This window comes from Pseudophryne corroboree, chromosome 1, assembly GCF_028390025.1.
Source record: "Pseudophryne corroboree isolate aPseCor3 chromosome 1, aPseCor3.hap2, whole genome shotgun sequence".
Lineage (NCBI taxonomy): Eukaryota > Metazoa > Chordata > Amphibia > Anura > Myobatrachidae > Pseudophryne > Pseudophryne corroboree.
In genome coordinates this window covers 1,194,818,120-1,194,837,341 of record NC_086444.1, presented here as the reverse complement: position 1 = coordinate 1,194,837,341, position 19,222 = coordinate 1,194,818,120, and the positions used below count along the sequence as shown (strand labels likewise).

The following is a 19,222-nucleotide window of genomic DNA, read 5'->3' as shown; positions in this document are numbered from 1 at the left end:
CCTGCTATAACCTATAACTGGCACTGCAGTGCTCCCCAGTCTCCCCCACAATTATAAGCTGTGTGAGCTGAGCACAGTCAGATATATAATATATACATAGATGATGCAGGCATGCAGCACACTGGGCTGAGCAGTGCACACAGATATGGTATGTGACTGAGTCACTGTGTGTACCGTTTTTTTTCAGGCAGAGAACGGATATATTAAATAAAACAACTGCACTGCTGGTGGTCACTGTGGTCAGTCACTAAACTCTGCACTCTCTTCTACAGTATCAGCCTCAGGTCAATCTCTCTCTCTCTCTCCTAATCTAAATGGAGAGGACGCCAGCCACGTCCTCTCCCTATCAATCTCAATGCACGTGTGAAAATGGCGGCGACGCGCGGCTCCTTATATAGAATCCGAGTCTCGCGAGAATCCGACAGCGTCATGATGACGTTCGGGCGCGCTCGGGTTAACCGAGCAAGGCGGGAAGATCCGAGTCGCTCGGACCCGTGAAAAAAAACATGAAGTTCATGCGGGTTCGGATTCAGAGAAACCGAACCCGCTCATCTCTAATTTCAACATACTGCCATACCCAGGATTCAAACCTATAACCTGTTGCATTCCAGTCAGGCACCCTACTCACTGAGCTATTTGATCCTGCATAAAAACTATGACAACTACATAAAGCTACTTGTACTTTGAAAAAAAATAATAATCAGCATTACGGCTGAGCAGATCTATGTAGTGTGCAGCCACACATCCAATCCCTTGCAGCCGCACACTACATAGATCTGCTCAGCCACAATGCTGATCATTTTTTCACAAAGAACCAGGTAAGCTTCGAATAGTTAGAATTCTCTAGCTTTCTATGTAAGGGCAGTGAATAGAGTGTCTGACTGCAATGCCACAGACAATGTGTTGGAATCCCGGGGAAGTCAGCAATCTTGAAATATAATAAAGGACTCAAGTAAAGTTCATGAATGTTGTATAGGTATTAGCAAGGGGTGGGGGGAAGAGACAGGGGCGGTCAGGAGATGCTGGGCTTCAAAAAGGGGGGACGCAGCAAGTGAAAGAAACAAAAACAGCTAATTGACAAGTGCCGCCAATAACGCCCCCTACTCCGCACACACCTAGTTACGGCCCTGTGTGAAGGCCCCAGGGGCATACTTGTGACAGACATTCTGATCAGATGACCGATGGTGCGCCTTTTGTGCACAAGCTCATCAGAACTCATTTTCCCATCGGCAACAACCCTCCAGAGATTTATCCTGCAGATTATTTTGTAATGCATACTTATTTAAAATACCGTTTTGATTATAGATTCCCATAAATAAAATGACACTGTGGATAGATTCATTGCTATTTGCATGCAGTAAATCTACCATTTGCAGAACATTGCACTGACTGCATAATTATTTTGTGCCGGCTCAGAAAATAGTTACACACTGTTTGCTGTAATTCTGGCTGACTAAATATAGACTTAAAAACAGGAGAACATTTTAACCAAGTTGAGGTCCGTAGAAGGTGGACACAAAAATTTATTTATTTCCTTTGTAATCTATGTATGTAAGCCCTGGAAATGTATTTATTTCACAATCTAGGCACATCCTGGAGGAAGATGAAAGTGTCTGCAAGTTATCTAAGTTCTACAGATGATTGTATAATGATTCAGAAACAATGCGCACTGTATTCCAAGTAACATTCAGAATAAAGTGTCTGCCAGAATAGCTTAGCAAAAGAGCACAATTCCCGCAGATAGAGCAATCAATGAAATTTGGTTTCTGAACAGGAAAGAGAATCTACGGGTGTACGGAGGCATTGACGGTACTTCTAGCAACAAAATTACTGGGCTTCAGATATACGTCTCGTAGATGGAGATAAATGGGAGACCTGTTCTTACAGTTTAGGACAGAGATGAAAGAAATAGATGATATATATATATATATATATATATATATATATATATATGCGTGAAGAGAGAACAATCCGCGCAAATATGCGATTGCCAGTCAACACTAGTAGTTAGACCAATACACTAATGGGTATAATAAATAAATAAATAAATAAATAAATAAATGATTATATACCTATACAGTCTCCTTTGGAGGGCACTCCCTTTATTATAATAGGGCGTCTGCTACACCTTAAAAAATAAGCATTGGTAAGGTGCTTTGTAGGTAATGTAGATAGGAAGGTGGATAAGGTGTTTTCAAGCGACCAATGGTGTCACATATAATTGAGGGAGACCAAAAAATTGCATTAAAAATATATTCACAATTTATTATAAAAATACACCAGTAAGAAACAAATAGAGTACCAGAACCACAGATAAAAAACTATATAAAATCCTTGGAGCTGGCTAAAAAATACAGAATGTTTATCATAAAATGCAAAATGTAGGGACCATAAATAGCATAAAATTACAGTATAACAAGATAAAAAAGAACCATAAATAGCTTAACTTGAGAGGATGGGTTAAGTCTGGTAACACCCAACGCGTTTCGTCCTATCTGGACTTCATCAAGGGGTGATGTGTGTGTGGGACAGCTCAGATATATATATACTTGTACTAATGAGGAAGTGATTACTACCTCACTTCCTGTCAATTACAGGCTTAAAAACGAAAAGTGCTGTTTTGAGTAAAAAATGGAGTGCTGGTAGATTTTCAATATTGTAGGACTAAAGCTAAGGTGAACCGCTATGTTAGGAAGTCATTATTCGGTGTTTACAAGTTGTTTTACACATTAGATGCGTCTTTTTCCGGACTTCCGGTCCGGGCTGCGGATGACATCACGTCCGCCCCACTTCCAGCGTCGGACGGCTTCTTCTGCGCATGCGCCGGCTCCGGATGACGGACCTCGGATCCTGTGCGCTACTGCGCCTGCGCCCGCCTAGTGCAGCCTGTTTGGGTGACGGTGGATGTCCCAGCCCCTGTGTTGAACATGCGGCGGCCATTTTCTTGTAGTAAATTGTGTTGACAGACATTTCTTTTAGGAAATGTGCAGTCCCGGCGGCCATCTTTGATATGAGAATTCAGCTGTTATCCAGAAATGCTCACAAACCGGAGGTGCAATTAGGAGAGACAAAAAGGAAAAAGAGAGTACTTTAAGTTTTTCATTTGCAATAGCCCATCACTGATTATACTTGGTCCATATCCTCTTAAATATTAAATATATATTAGTATTAATAAATACTCATAAATATTAATAAATACTAAAAATTATTATACATGTCCGACATGATTCGTACGAACTAATCATAAAAGAGGGTGATGGCTATGCATAGTGATGATCGGTATCCACGTATTACGAATACATAGGGTCCATAATAGTCCCCCCTGCGCACCTATGTGTATACCTTGCATATCCACATACGTGTGTATATGCGTATACGAAAAAAACGATCCCCATACACATTTCTGTGCATGGCTGCATCGTCAGTATTTCCATAGTTAAAATCCGTGTTTATACGGGTGCCTTATATATTTTGCTCATTTTATATACCACAGAGAGTATACCAGAGCTTCCCAGAAATGAGAGGTTAGAAATAGAGGTATAAGCAGCCTCATATTCATTTTTCGGACATACAGCACCCAGTCTTCCATGATGGTCACCCATCTATGTACTGGCTGGGCCCGACACTGCTTGGCTTCCAAGATCAGGCGGAATTGGGCATCTCCAGTGTGGTATGGCTGTAGTGATAGTATGAAACCGAGGTTTGAGGAAAATGTATGAAACGGAAAGGAAAGGTAAGGACGGTCGTTCTGGTAGTCAAGAGGAGATGCAAAAGAATGGCTTACGTCATAGAAACGGGGCTATTTCATAGCCCTCGTTGAATCCGTCTGGATGAAGGGTGTTCAGTTCGAAAATCCAGTACATCTCCCTTCTGGATAGAAGGTTGGAAAGATCTCCACCTCTTTCTCCAAGTGCAACCAACTCAATGCCTTTAAACGTTAGTTCATCGGGGTCAGAATTGTGGCATGAAGAAAAGTGCTTCGACACTGCATGTGTCAGGACCTTGTTTTTAATGTTTCTCACATGTTCCTGAATTCGGAGCTTCAAAGGTTTTTATAATAAATTGTGAATATATTTTTAATGCAATTTTTTGGTCTCCCCCAATTATATGTGACACCATTGGTCGCTTGAAAACACCTTATCCACCTTCCTATATATATATATATATATGTAGATGCTTAATTAGCTGGGGGAAACAAATGCCTTTTTTTCCTTCATATATATATATATATATATATATATATATATATGTATATATACATCAGGAGAGCGCACTGGTAAATGTAAAATCATTCACTTTATATAGAAAAAAGCAATATCCACATACATTGCAGTTAAAACTTCCAAGCTCCGTGAAGTTCACAAGATCATCAGTGTTGTGCTCAATCGAGCTGGAACTGTCTCGTCGGCTCTGGACCCGGCGGGTGACGTCACAACGTCCTCAGCAAATAGCCACGCGTGACGTCACCCGCCGGGTCCGGAGCCGACGAGACAGTTCCAGCTCGATTGAGCACAACACTGATGATCTTGTGAACTTCACGGAGCTTGGAAGTTTTAACTGCAATGTATGTGGATATTGCTTTTTTCTATATAAAGTGAATGATTTTACATTTACCAGTGCGCTCTCCTGATTTGTTTTTAGTACCAATACCGTTTGCTCCCTGGCTGGGAGCTGGATTGAGCAGCACTGGAACAATAATTTCAAAGAGACTCTGGAAAACACGGATATGCAGCGCAGGGATTGAATTCTGTTGTTTCACATATATATATATATATATATATATATATATATATATATATGAGATTTGCTACAGTATTATTAACCTCAATAACATTAATTTCCAGTCTTTTTCAGTCAATTTTGACCACCTCACAGCTCACGGTATTGTTCACCAATGTTGGCCATAGGCTGGCTGGTCTAAGCAACAAAGCAGCGGCACAAACACACGGCAGTTACTATAAGAATATAGCACATTTATGAAACGTTGCGGCACAGCAGTGGCAACAGGATGGCAGTTTAGTAAACTATACAATCCCATAGAAATAATGTTTTCATTAATCAAGAACTACTGTAGATCAGGTTCAGTACAGGGAAATAGAAGTGGAGTATGTAGTGGAAGGCAGGTAAAGGATTTATTGATTGATTGATCGATTGATCAATTAACTAAATCTTGCACTAACAAATACTGTATTAGGAGGCTGACCTACTAGCCATGCTACCCCTCCCTCCTCCTTCCCCACCCGTAGTACATTTATGAGGTGCCCAGAGAGTCTATGTATGAGGGATATTACCATGGTTTTTCTTCTTTATCTAGTCCACAATCATGGTGGTGTGTGGGGGGGGGGGATGAGCGAGACTGCACACCCTACTTCCAAATGTAATGAGAGGTGCTACCATGCTGAGACTTGTAGTACTGCTATGAACAATAATAATAGTACATTTAATATAGAGCTAAAATGAGGTGCTTGGCATAATTTGTGGACAAAAATATATGGACCCCCCCAACTGCGTCAAGTTGACCTCAAGATGGGTCACTAACATTAAGATACAAGTCCATGGCATGGGACCCCCCAAGTCAGCATAGTCTAAACGCCCCAAGGCATCACACTTGTGAGAGTCGTAGTGTTAATAAGAAGCATACGATATGTATTATGAGTGTTACATAGGTGACTTGTATAGGTGTTACATAAGTGATAAAATAATAAGGTGCTAAAGAGGTGCTGAATTAAATATTATAATATGATACCCCAAGGCAGCCAGGCCTCACCAACCCAGGGGGCCCCGCACCCCAAACTCATCCCTAGAACTGACAAATAGTATACATTTATTCAGGACTTACCACTATAGTACCTTTCCCAATATGCAGTCTGCTAATGCAAGGAACACATTCCTAATTAAAAACACCCAGGGCAGGTGGGAGGGGTGCTAGTTAAGCTGAAAGAGTCTCTGCCTTCGAGTGTATGTATGATCAGAGATGACTGTGAACAAGCCAGTTAGGTGAAACGTGCGCATCAGTCATTATGGGGAATCCTGCTGTGCACACAGCGCTATGAGCAATGGATACCACAATGGCAAAAACAGCTTGTGAGGTGTACCGTACACAGGGCATCCATTCCCCATAGCTGATAGCATCATCAACAATTTAATGAACCCTTTCATATTTTACTATATAAGTTGCGATCTCAATTAGCTGTTATGTACCACCGCGGTGATTGCTCACAGAAATTTACTACCAGTGAGTCACATGACCATATTATGTGAGTTTTCAAAATATTTCACCAATAAAACAAGTAAATGTACAATATAACTGTTATCTATTAGCTATAAACACTCTTTCCCTCCCATTTTCTTTCTGTACTCTCATTGGCATATATCTCATCGCTGTACCCACACATCAGCAACCAGAACTCTCATTAATCATTCACTGTCAGCTGACACATGATTAACAGCAGAATCTAGTTCCCAGTTCTTGGTTGTGTGGATTCCTACTTTCTATACCATAAACATCAAATACACCATTGGAATTTATTTGAATTGTTCAATGTAATATGCTGTTTATGGATATGATGCCAATGGCGAATTCAATATACAAAAAAACATGTTTGGGAATTTACCGTCTGGCTCACTTATTAGAAAACTTTTTCAGTTTGTCATACTTGTATTTTTATGTAGCACATTTTTGTTTTTTCTTTAACATAACTATAAAAAGTAAAGTTTTATAACCTTGTTTATACAAACCAAAGACTGCCACTACAAAAAGTGCCTTATTTTCTACCCCCCTAATCTTTTATCCAATGAGCCATTATGCCCGGCACAAAGTCTCGGGCCGCGTAATACTTTTAATCACTAGGGATGTCCATCAACAGGTTAAATATCGATGGTCAATGTTTTTTTTTTTTACTATCGAGAGGAAATAATCAATAGTAATACATCAATGGTTTGGGTCTTTGCAAGCGCAGAGGAATGGGACTGGGGCCATGCATGTACAACACTTACAACACAAGGGATTTTGTCATCAGAACTCTCCCATCGATGGTAAAACTATTTGCTGCCAAGCACAAACCATCAGGTGTGGATTGGGATGGAAAACCAGCCCAGGGAATTTTTGGAAGCAGCCTTTATAGAGGTGTGGTCTGATGAGAGGGTGGGGTCTGCTGAGGGTGGGGTGGGGTGGGATAACTCCTTATGGGGCCTGATTGCATGCAAATGCAGCTTTCTTTGCGTCTTTGCTGCCGCTGTATCTGATACCAGGGGTTGATTAGGAACTAAAAGTGGCCCTGTGTACTATTGTGTAGAAGTGGCCTGACCTGGGCAGCACAAGAGGTACAGTATAACATACTGTACCATGTAGCCATGGCAGCGTCACTGGATGGCAGAGTTGCTGTACTGCAGAGATGGAATAACAGAATGAATGGGGACAATGCATGGGGACAATGCAGTATACTGAGTGCGGTGGGCTGCCTGTCATGTGGGGGGTGGGGTCACATGACAAAACACAAAACGGCCCCACAGACACATCGGCCTACCAGGATTCTTCATGGTGAGCCCTATAGCCAATCCGCCCCTGCAAACCATCAATAGCTAACAACCATTGATGGTCACTCGATGGCCATATCTCATTCAAATTGCCGTTGACATTTACCTTACAATGAGGCTCATATGGTTTTAACTGATTAAGAGGCTTTGTTCCACTGCCTAACAACATACAAGCATTGCTCCCATTGTGTGGCACCGCATCACGGAGTGTTTGCCCTGGGTGCCGACATGAAGCTAAAAAAAAAGTCAATGATTTGAGTAATGAAGTCTTTAAAAACATTATTACCGGACAAATGAACATGCTGTGCCAACGCTCATGCAGCACTTTTTAAGTTAGAAAAATCAATTTAATAATAAGTTAATTACTTTTAGTAACCCTACATGGGCGGCTTCGATCATTCTCTTGCACAATTGGATATTTCCTAAATTTCACCAGTGCAACGAGAATGATCAGTCCAAAGTGTAATAGAAGGCACAGCTGGGATCGGATATTATAAAGAACAGAATTTGTAACAAGTGATTAATATTTCCATACCGTGGTATTACAGGAGGGGCCAGACACTTATGTTTTTGGGTTTGTTTATATAAACTCCCTTCCCCATCCCTCAGTATAAGAACGGCAGTGGCTGGATGCCTTGGAATGCTACTGTCTGGGGCAGTAAGGCCATGGATGGCAGCTGAACATGGAAACTCTTTGCTTATGGCATATGCGGTGAAATGTAATAGGGTCTGAGATTGCGGAGGTGTGGGATTTCAGCCGAGATTGCAAACATTTCCAAGGCAAAAAACAAGTTGGTTTTGCCTTGTTAATGATTGGCGCTTTAAAAATAGAGGGAGATGTATCAAACTTCGGAGAGAGATAAAGCGGAGAGAGATAAAGGGGAGGTGTATCAAACACTGGAAAGAGATAACGTGGAGAGAGAGATAAAGTGACAACCAATCAGCTCCTGTCTGTTTTCAAACAGAGCCTATAACGTGGCAGTTAGGAGCTGGTTGTCTGATACTTTATCTGTCTCTACTTTATCACTCTCTTGATACATATCCCTCATAGAGATTCGTCAATCGGTCCTAAGAAATCAGTACACGTTTTCAAAAAAACTGAATTTCACAAATTTGTTAAAAACAAATGTAATGACTCACCATAGTAGCCGGGTTTTACAGATATGACCGCTGAACACGCTCATGGCATTCAATATATAATGGAAATCAAATATTGTTTGCGAAGTTCTTCCCAACACTGTTTCAGAAGTTCCCACAGATGTGTGGCCCTTTGTAGGTTGCATATAGATCACATTATCGCCATTGAAATCGGTGTATTGTATTGAATTCAATACTGTAGATCAGGGCTGTCATTAGGGGGGGGACTGCTGGGACTCCGGTCCCGTGCCCTGTCAGAGATGGGGCCTGAAATTTTCTCTGCGCTACAGAGATTATGTTAATTTAATTGTAACGGCCCACCAGCCTCCTCTGATCCATCCCAGGATCCACTCCTCCTTTGACTTACTAATGAAACTAACCCTACTTATATGCCACTTTACATAATAAACCTTTAAGATTAGGGAGTATATAAAATGTATACATTTATTTTTATATATTTTTTTTCATTTATAATACTTACAATATGCTAGTCACTGTTCATTGAATACTGAATGTCAACCACGTAGGCAGATAGTGAAAACATGAGATCATTTACATTCATAATGGGTAAAAGCCACAATAATTTGCCCTGGTGGGCCCCTGCCTATTCCGTCAGTCCTGGGCCCCGCAATTTCTGATGGCAGCCCTGCTGTACTGTAGATGTAAAACTTGTTACAATGGGGGTCATTCCGAGTTGATCGTAGCTGTGCTAAATTTAGCACAGCTACGATCATTCACACTGACATGCGGGGGGACGCCCAACACAGGGCTAGTCCGCCCCGCATGTCAGTGCCGCCCCACGCAGAAGTGCAAAGGCATCGCACAGCGGCGATGCCTTTGAACTTCAAGAGTAGCTCCCGACCAGCGCAGCTTTAGCGTGCTGGCCTGGGGGATACTCATCACTCCCCGGCCCACAGCGGCTGCATGTGACGTCACGCAGCCGCTGCGGACCGCCCCCCGTCCGGTCCGGCCACGCCGCCCCCTCCCGCCCAGTCCTTATTGTAGCTGACATCCCTTACAGTGTTTTATCTAGTGTTTTAAAGGCTTCAATGTCATTTTCTGTAGACATGACAGTAGCGTTGTAAGTAATCGTTCATATTACATAGTCTTTATGTTATTTTCTATGCTCTTGTTTATTTCCAGTGATGATGACCTTGGTTACCCTTGAACATATTTGCATATACGAGGCTGAAACATTGTGTGACCCAATGAATGTCGATGGCCCTATAAATAGGAACATTAGGCTTATAGTATAAAGGCCAACTCGTTACACATCGTGACTACTGTACATGTATTTTTATCACATGTATAGAATTGAGAAAAGGAGAAATTATTGGTTTAGATCTTTGCTTATTTCCCTTTTGAATGTAGACTCATCTGTATTACTCATTTCTATGACATTTGTGTACAGCACAGGTTCTCAAACTCGGTCCTCAGGACCCCACACAATGCATGTTTTGCAGGTCAACCAGCAGGTGCACAGGTGTATTAATTACTCACTGACACATTGTAAAAGGTCCACAGGTGGAGCTAATTATTTCACTTGTGATCCTGTGAGGAGACCTACAAAACATGCACTGTGTGGGGTCCTGAGGACCGAGTTTGAGAACCTCTGGTGTACAGGATATTTATCTAGGAGACATCACGTTAGGTGCCGCCAGGAGCTGCCAGGGTTGTAATGCATACCCTCCAGCTGGACCTTTTTGGCAGGTACAGTACCTTTTTTTTATGGTCTGTACCGATATTTAGCTCTCCAAACTTCCATTGAAATTATAGGAAAAGGGGCGTGGCCACACCCCCTTTACCCGCGGCCATGCCCTCTTTCCTAATTTGTATCGATTTTTATGTGTTAAATGTTGGAGGGTATGGTAATGTTATATTAGCAGCTTGCTGGGTGTGTGGGCCCCTTTGTCATAGGGGCCCCTAGGCTGCAGCAGAATCATCCTACCCTTACCCTCCCTGGGGGTTCCTAAACCTAACCCCCCTTTCCGCAGCCTAAACCTACCCCCCACCTTTCCACAGCCCAACCTAACCCTTCCCCGCAGCCTAAACCTAATCTCCCCCCCCCCCCCCCCCCCCCGTTACCTGTGCGACCAGCCAGCAAATGCTCATTCAGGATCCCGACGGTTGGGATTCTGGTGGCGGGATTGTGATCCTAGCCAGGATGCTGGTGCCGGCATTCCAAGCAGTGTCGGGTTTCCGGTCGTTGGTATAAGCCACCGGTTTTGAGAAAAAAAAACGGGGTGTACTTTCATTACCCTCTTTTGATTTCAACACCAAAATATAAAGGAAAGTAAGTTGTATTATTTTGGTTTATATGTGCTCCCTTTTTTTGGGGACATATAACCATTAGATTGGTGTTATTGATCTATTAGCTTCAGAATTTCTCTCAACTCGCCCACATATTCTTAATTTTATATTGGTCCCAGCCGAACCAGGAGTTGTGGTAATACTGTGATTGAAGAACTGTGTCGTGAATCTGCTGTTTAGTGTAACTGTAAATCAGGAACCCCCCCCCCCACATACACATACAGTTTACCAGAATCAGAGATCAAACCTTAAGAATTACTGTACTGCAGTTCTCTGGTTCAGTTTGAATTCGGCTCAATAAAACATTTTTGATCACCAACTGAACATTCTTTATTCCACATTTTATTTGGTAATGAAGTGGCGCACAGTTATTTTCTATCTCAACGGTTCTTAGCTCGATCTGTTATTATTATTTTATTTTTTTACCACCCCTCATAAGGTACAACACCTGAATGAGCTATCTGTTTTCATTAGCTTTTTCAAATTGTGTTTCTCAAGCTGTAAAGAATTTCACATTTTCTACACTCTATAGAATACAGTTTCCTGTTGCACCGAAGTGAGCGATTTAATATTCTCTGTAAAATGCTGCATAATATTCTATATAAATATCTATTATATATATATATATATATACATATGCAATTGGCTTGGCACTCCGGATAAACAAGTGCAATTCACAGGGGTGCCTTCCCAAAAATCAATTAATAGTTACCAGTGTCTTTGTAAAAAAACGAGGCGGCACTCCCAAATTCCATAAATAAGGATTAGTTTATTAAATATACATCATAGTTGTCATAAGTGTCGTCAACGTTTCAAGGCACACAGGCCTTTTCGTCAGGACGTCTCATTAAGTGCAAGTGCAGGAAACATATTAAACAACCGTGTTAATCATACCTTTTATAAGATGCATATCGCCCGGTGTGGACGCTCGCTGCTCACGCCCGGCCGTTGGTGGGAGGGATTCCTGTGCTGACGTACATCCTGCCCGTCCGTCACTAGGGACGCACCACCCCGCCTACTCCGGTTACTAAGGAGACAGCATCGCGATCGCTACACAGGGCTATACGCAATCAAGAACAAGTTGTTAATGTAAATTCAAGTTGTTCATGTGAATTACCAAAATACATTGTGCTCGTATATCTTAAAGTGCTAATACAAAGTGCATGTGCAATAATAAAATTGTTTAAAAAAAGGAGTCTGAAAAAGTTAATCTGAAGTCAAGCTATCATTAACTTACTTTACAAAATGAGTTATATCTAGTATGCAAGAAAAATTTCATACTCATGCCGAATACTACCAATCATGTATATCAATATTGAACTAAATAATTCAAATATTACCTAGGACAAATAGGTTCACTATTATATCGTACTAGGCCAGATTATCCAACAAGGTTCTACAAAAATATATTCCAGGAAATCTTTTCATTAAGGCCTCTAGGGGAGATAGTATCTAAAATGTGAATCCATTTGGATTCACATTGGCTGAGTCGCTTTTTGCGATCGCCCCCCCCGGACATCTATAGGAATGTGGTCAATAATTTTATATCTCAAGGAGGTCAAAGTATGTTGGACCTCCTTAAAATGACGGCCACTGGTTGGTCACACTCCTTGTTTTCCAATGCTGCCTTAATGGCCGAGCGGTGCAGAGCCATCCGCTCTCTAAAGGTGCGAGTGGTCTGTCCCACATAATATAGCCCGCAAGGGCACTCTATTATGTAGACCACAAATTGTGTTGTGCAGTTTAAAACGTGATTAATTTTAAACTTACGCCCCGTATGAGGATGTTTAAAATAGGGACCTGGCTCCATAAAACTACATGTTGTGCAAGATGCACATCTATAGCATCCCATCTTCTTCTTCTGCAACAGGAATGAGATGTTAGAATTCACGGGAGTGTATGCGATATTAGTTTTAACTAACAAATCACGTAAATTTCTTCCTCTTTAATAACATGGCATTATGCTGTTATTTTTGAAAGCCGGTAAATCACTGTCACCCGAGACAATAGGCCATAGTGCTTTGGTGGCGTGCGGTAAAACCTGGCTGGCTCTTGTAAATTCGGACACTAACGGGATCCTATTCTGTTTCCCTTCTGTTCTTCTAGATTCCATTAAACTATGTCTAGGAATTTTTAATGTTTGCTGTTTAGCTTTCTCAAGGACCGAGAGTGGATATCCTCGTCTAGCGAATTTATTAGACACTAGGTCTAAAGCTGGTTCCAGTAGATTAAAGTCACTAGTGATTCTGGCCGTTCTAAGCATTTGGGATTTGGGAAGAGCTTCTTTTAAAGAAGGTGGATGGCAACTGCTATGGTGTAGCAAAGTATTGCGATCTGTTTTTTTATGAAAGATTTCAGTCGAAATGCTGTTATTTTTAACCCTGACCATTACATCTAAATAGTTTATTTCTATTTGACTGTATTGAAATGTAAATTTTACTGGATGGTTCAAAGAATTAATATGTGTAATAAGATTAGATAATTCTGTTTCTGAGCCGGTCCAAATTAAGAAAAGGTCATCTATGTATCGTGTATACATCATGATCTTTTTTGACACCTCAACAGTGATTTACCGGCTTTCAAAAATAAGAGCATAATGCCATGTTATAAAAGAGGAAGAAATTTACGTGATTTGTTATTTTAAACATCCTCATACGGGGCGTAAGTTTAAAATTAATCACGTTTTAAACTGCACAACACAATTTGTGGTCTACATAATAGTGTGCCCTTGCGGGCTATATTATGTGGGACAGACCACTCGCACCTTTAGAGAGCGGATGGCTCTGCACCGCTCGGCCATTAAGGCAGCATTGGAAAACAAGGAGTGTGACCAACCAGTGGCCCGTCATTTTAAGGAGGTCCAACATACTTTGACCTCCTTGAGATATAAAATTATTGACCACATTCCTATAGATGTCCGGGGGGGGCGATCGCAAAAAGCGACTCAGCCAATGTGAATCCAAATGGATTCACATTTTAGATACTATCTCCCCTAGAGGCCTTAATGAAAAGATTTCCTGGAATATATTTTTGTAGAACCTTGTTGGATAATCTGGCCTAGTACCAGAGGCAGAACTCTGGGAGGCAACGGAGTCATCTGCCGCCAGGCTCCTGCTCTGAAAGGGGGCACCTCTCCTCCCATTCTGTGACACCGTTGAATTAAGTTAATTGATATCTGTCGCTGTCTTTTCAGTGGCCGACTTCCTCACTGGTCCCTGCACCTTACAAATCACACCCTCTTTATTATACTGAATATACACATTTTACAAGGGTCACACCCAGGATTAGAAACCACGACCTATTACACTGGAAGCAGTCACCTTACTGATGAAGCTGTTTGCTCCTGTATTGGAAATATGAGAATTTTAACTATATGAAGCTACTTCTCTGACAATTACATGTAACTTTATATAGTTAGAATTCTCATGCTTCCCGTACAGGAGCAAATAGCTCCATCAGTAAAGTGTCTGCTGTCAGTGTAACAGGTCATGAGTTCTAATCCTGAGTATGACTGCTAAGAAATGTGTGATTTAAAATAAAAGACAATTAAATGTATAAATACAGTATATACTTTTTTTTCAGAACACTACACACACACACACACACACACACACACACACACACACACACACACACACACACACACACACACTTATTTATCTTAATATAGGAAATAGGGGGGCACCAATATTTATCTTGCCTCCGGGCAACTAGGACGAACTTACGCCACTGCCTAGTACGATATAATAGTGAACCTATTTGTCCTAGGTAATATTTGAATTATTTAGTTCAATATTGATATACATGATTGGTAGTATTCGGCATGAGTATGAAATTTTTCTTGCATACTAGATATAACTCATTTTGTAAAGTAAGTTAATGATAGCTTGACTTCAGATTAACTTTTTCAGACGCCTTTTTTTAAACAATTTTATTATTGCACATGCACTTTGTATTAGCACTTTAAGATATACGAGCACAATGTATTTTGGTAATTCACATGAACAACTTGAATTTACATTAACAACTTGTTCTTGATTGCGTATAGCCCTGTGTAGCGATCGCGATGCTGTCTCCTTAGTAACCGGAGTAGGCGGGGTGGTGCGTCCCTAGTGACGGACGGGCAGGATGTACGTCAGCACAGGAATCCCTCCCACCAACGGCCGGGCGTGAGCAGCGAGCGTCCACACCGGGCGATATGCATCTTATAAAAGGTATGATTAACACGGTTGTTTAATATGTTTCCTGCACTTGCACTTAATGAGACGTCCTGACGAAAAGGCCTGTGTGCCTTGAAACGTTGACGACACTTATGACAACTATGATGTATATTTAATACACTAATCCTTATTTATGGAATTTGGGAGTGCCGCCTCGTTTTTTTACAAAGACACTGGTAACTATATATATATATACATAGGTAGTGAATGAACGGCGGCACTCAAGCAGACTTAGTCGTTATGAAGATAAAATTTCCTTTAATCGCCTACATGTTTCGGGGAAAATCACCCCGTCCTCAGGGCTCAAACAACGTTGTTTGAGCCCTGAGGACGGGGTGATTTTCCCCGAAACATGTAGGCGATTAAAGGAAATTTTATCTTCATAACGACTAAGTCTGCTTGAGTGCCGCCGTTCATTCACTACCTATGCTAGTCACATTGCTGACTTGGAGGGCACCGCAGCAAAGGAACTCGTTGTCGTCTCTGGGAGTGCCGGTATGACTTCTGTATATATATATACATATATATATATATATATATACATATATATATATATAAGTGATGAGCGGGTTCGGTTCGTCGGAATCCGAACCCCCCCGAACTTCACCCATTTTACACGGTTCCGAGGCAGATTCGAATCTTCCCGCCTTGCTCGGTTAACCCGAGCGCGCCCGAACGTCATCATCCCGCTGTCGGATTCTCGCGAGATTCGGATTCTATATAAGGAGCCGCGTGTCGCCGCCATTTTTCACTCGTGCATTGGAAATGATAGTGAGAGGACGTGGCTGGCGTCCTCTCAGTTTTATTCAGGTGGCTGCAAATATCTGTGCTCACTGCTTTATTGTGGGGACTGGGGACCAGCAGTATTATATAGGAGGAGTACAGTGCAGAGTTTTGCTGACCAGTGACCACCAGTATTATACGTTCTCTGCCTGAAAAACGCTCCATATCTGTGCTCAGTGTGCTGCATATATCTGTGTTCACACTGCTTTATTGTGGGGACTGGGGACCAGCAGCTGCAGTATTATATAGGAGGAGTACAGTGCAAAGTTTTGCTGACCAGTGACCACCAGTATTATACGTTCTCTGCCTGAAAAACGCTCCATATCTGTGCTCAGTGTGCTGCACAGAGGCAGAACTCTGGGAGGCAACGGAGTCATCTGCCGCCGGGCTCCTGCTCTGAAGGGGGGCACCTCTCCTCCCATTCTGTGACACCTTTGAATTAAATTAATTGATAGCTGTCGCTGTCTTTTCAGTGGCCGACTTCCTCACTGGTCCCTGCACCTTACAAATCACATCCTCTTTATTATACTGAATATACACATTTTACAAGTATCACACCCAGGATTAGAAACCACAACCTATTACACTGGAAGCAGTCACCTTACTGATGAAGCTGTTTGCTCCTGTATAGGAAATATGAGAACTTTAACTATATAAAGATACTTCTCTGACAATTACACATAACTTCATATAGTTAGAATTCTCATGCTTACTGTGCAGGAGCAAATAGCTCCATCAGTAAAGTGTCTGCTGTTAGTGTAACAGGTCATAGGTTCTAACACTGGGTATGACTGCTAAGAAATGTGTGATTTAAATTAAAATAAAATTAAATGTATAAATACAATACATACATTCATGCACACATACATACATACATACATACATACATACATATATTTATCTTAATATAGGAAATAGGGGGGCACCAATATTTATCTTGCCTCCGGGCAACTGTGATGAACTTACGCCACTGGTGCTGCATATATCTGTGCTCACACTGCTTTATTGTGGGGACTGGGGACCAGCAGTATTATATAGGAGGAGTACAGTACAGAGTTTTGCTGACCAGTGACCACCATTATTATATGTTCTCTGCCTGAAAAACGCTCCATATCTGTGCTCAGTGTGCTGCATATATCTGTGCTCACACTGCTTTATTGTGGGGACTGGGGACCACCAGTATTATATAGGAGGAGTACAGTGCAGAGTTTTGCTGACCAGTGACCACCAGTATTATACGTTCTCTGCCTGAAAAACGCTCCATATCTGTGCTCAGTGTGCTGCATATATCTGTGCTCACACTGCTTTATTGTGGGGACTGGGGACCACCAGTATTATATAGGAGGAGTACAGTGCAGAGTTTTGCTGACCAGTGACCAGAGCCGGCCCTAACCAATATGATGCCCTAGGCAAGATTTTGGCTGGTGCCCCCTAGCACCACCGCTGGTTCTGCCTCTGACCTTGCACCTCTTTCCCAGCACCATCACCCCTCACCCATAGCAGTCCTTGAGTTGTACCCCCTATATTTTAAATAGGAACAGTTCGCACATTTGACGCACAGCTCAAAAAGGGGCATCTTCTTGCTGGGAAGGGGCATGGCCACACAATAGTAACCCCAATTCCAATTACGCCACACAGTACTGCAACGTTATTCACATTTTATCTTGCGATAGTGTCCATAATTCATATTACATCCCACAGTAGTATCACTTTACTTATAAACATTACTCCTCACAGTAGAGCCCCTTATTCACATTACATCACACTGAATTGCTCGTTATTCACATTACACCACACCATATTGCTCTTTATTCACATTAGACGACACAGTAGTGCCCTTTCTATTTGCAACGCCACATAGTAGAGCACCTTATACACATAATGCCACACATTAGTAATGCATTTATACACAATTCCACACAGTAATGCCCCTTACACAAATGAGACACATTAATGCCCTTATAAACATAATGCACCTTACACATTATGACAACCTTCATTAATGCCCTTTTACACATAATGTCCCTTACACATATGCCGCACATTATTAATGCCCTTATACACATAATGACACACATAGTGCCCCCTACACATTTGTTGCACATTATTAGTGCCCCTATACACATAATGACACACATACAGTAGTACCCTGTTACACATATGCCGCACATTATTAATGCCCTTATACACATAATGACACACATAGTGCCCCTTTACACATATGTTGCACATTATTAATGCATTTTTACATGACACACATAATGCTCCTTACACATATTCTGAACACTACTGCACAACCAACCCACTCACATGCACACAGCACTCACACTGCCACTAACACTGTGACCGCTGCCTCTGCTTGGATACAGATGTGTCCTCACAAATCTTGCATCAATGCTAACGTTGGGCACTTTTTTTTTAATGAAAATGCATCTTATTTGCATTGCTATGTGGCTAGGATGCACAAGCAGCTTCTGCTGATTAAACTGATATGCAGCATGCCAATATACTGTGTGAGACTGTGGCTGTATCTGCATATGAAATGCTACATACAGAATATAGGCATGCTGCATATCATTTTAATCAGCAGAAGCTGATGATGCCCCTAGGCATATCAAATGCCCTAGGCAATTGCCTAGTTTGCCTATGCCTATGGCCGGCTCTGCCAGTGACCACCAGTATTATACGTTCTCTGCCTGAAAAACGCTCCATATCTGTGCTCAGTGTGCTGCATATATCTGTGCTCACACTGCTTTATTGTGGGAACTGGGGACCACCAGTATTATATAGGAGGAGTACAGTGCAGAGTTTTGCTGACCAGTGACCAGTGACCACCAGTATTATACGTTCTCTGCCTGAAAAATGCTCCATATCTGTGCTGCATTGTAGTATATAGTAGAGATGAGCGGGTTCGGTTTCTCTGAATCCGAACCCGCACGAACTTCATGTTTTTTTCACGGGTCCGAGCAGACTCGGATCCTCCCGCCTTGCTCGATTAACCCGAGCGCGCCCGAACGTCATCATGACGCTGTCGGATTCTCGCGAGACTCGGATTCTATATAAGGAGCCGCGCGTCGCCGCCATTTTCACACGTGCATTGAGATTGATAGGGAGAGGACGTGGCTGGCGTCCTCTCCATTTAGATTAGGGTTGAGAGAGAGAGAGAGAGATTGACCTGAGGCTGTGATACTGTAGAAGAGAGTGCAGAGTTTAGTGACTGACGACCACAGTGACCA

General features: G+C 41.9%; 1 protein-coding gene and 1 pseudogene across 5 annotated transcripts in view; one reads left to right on the top strand and one right to left on the bottom strand.

Moving 5' to 3' along the window:
• CTNNA2 (catenin alpha 2) overlaps positions 1 to 19,222 on the top strand; it is a 2,737,142-nt gene that overhangs the window by 2,278,839 nt on the left and 439,081 nt on the right. The window lies entirely within an intron of this gene.
• On the bottom strand, positions 3,566 to 3,684 carry LOC134948557 (5S ribosomal RNA; annotated as a pseudogene).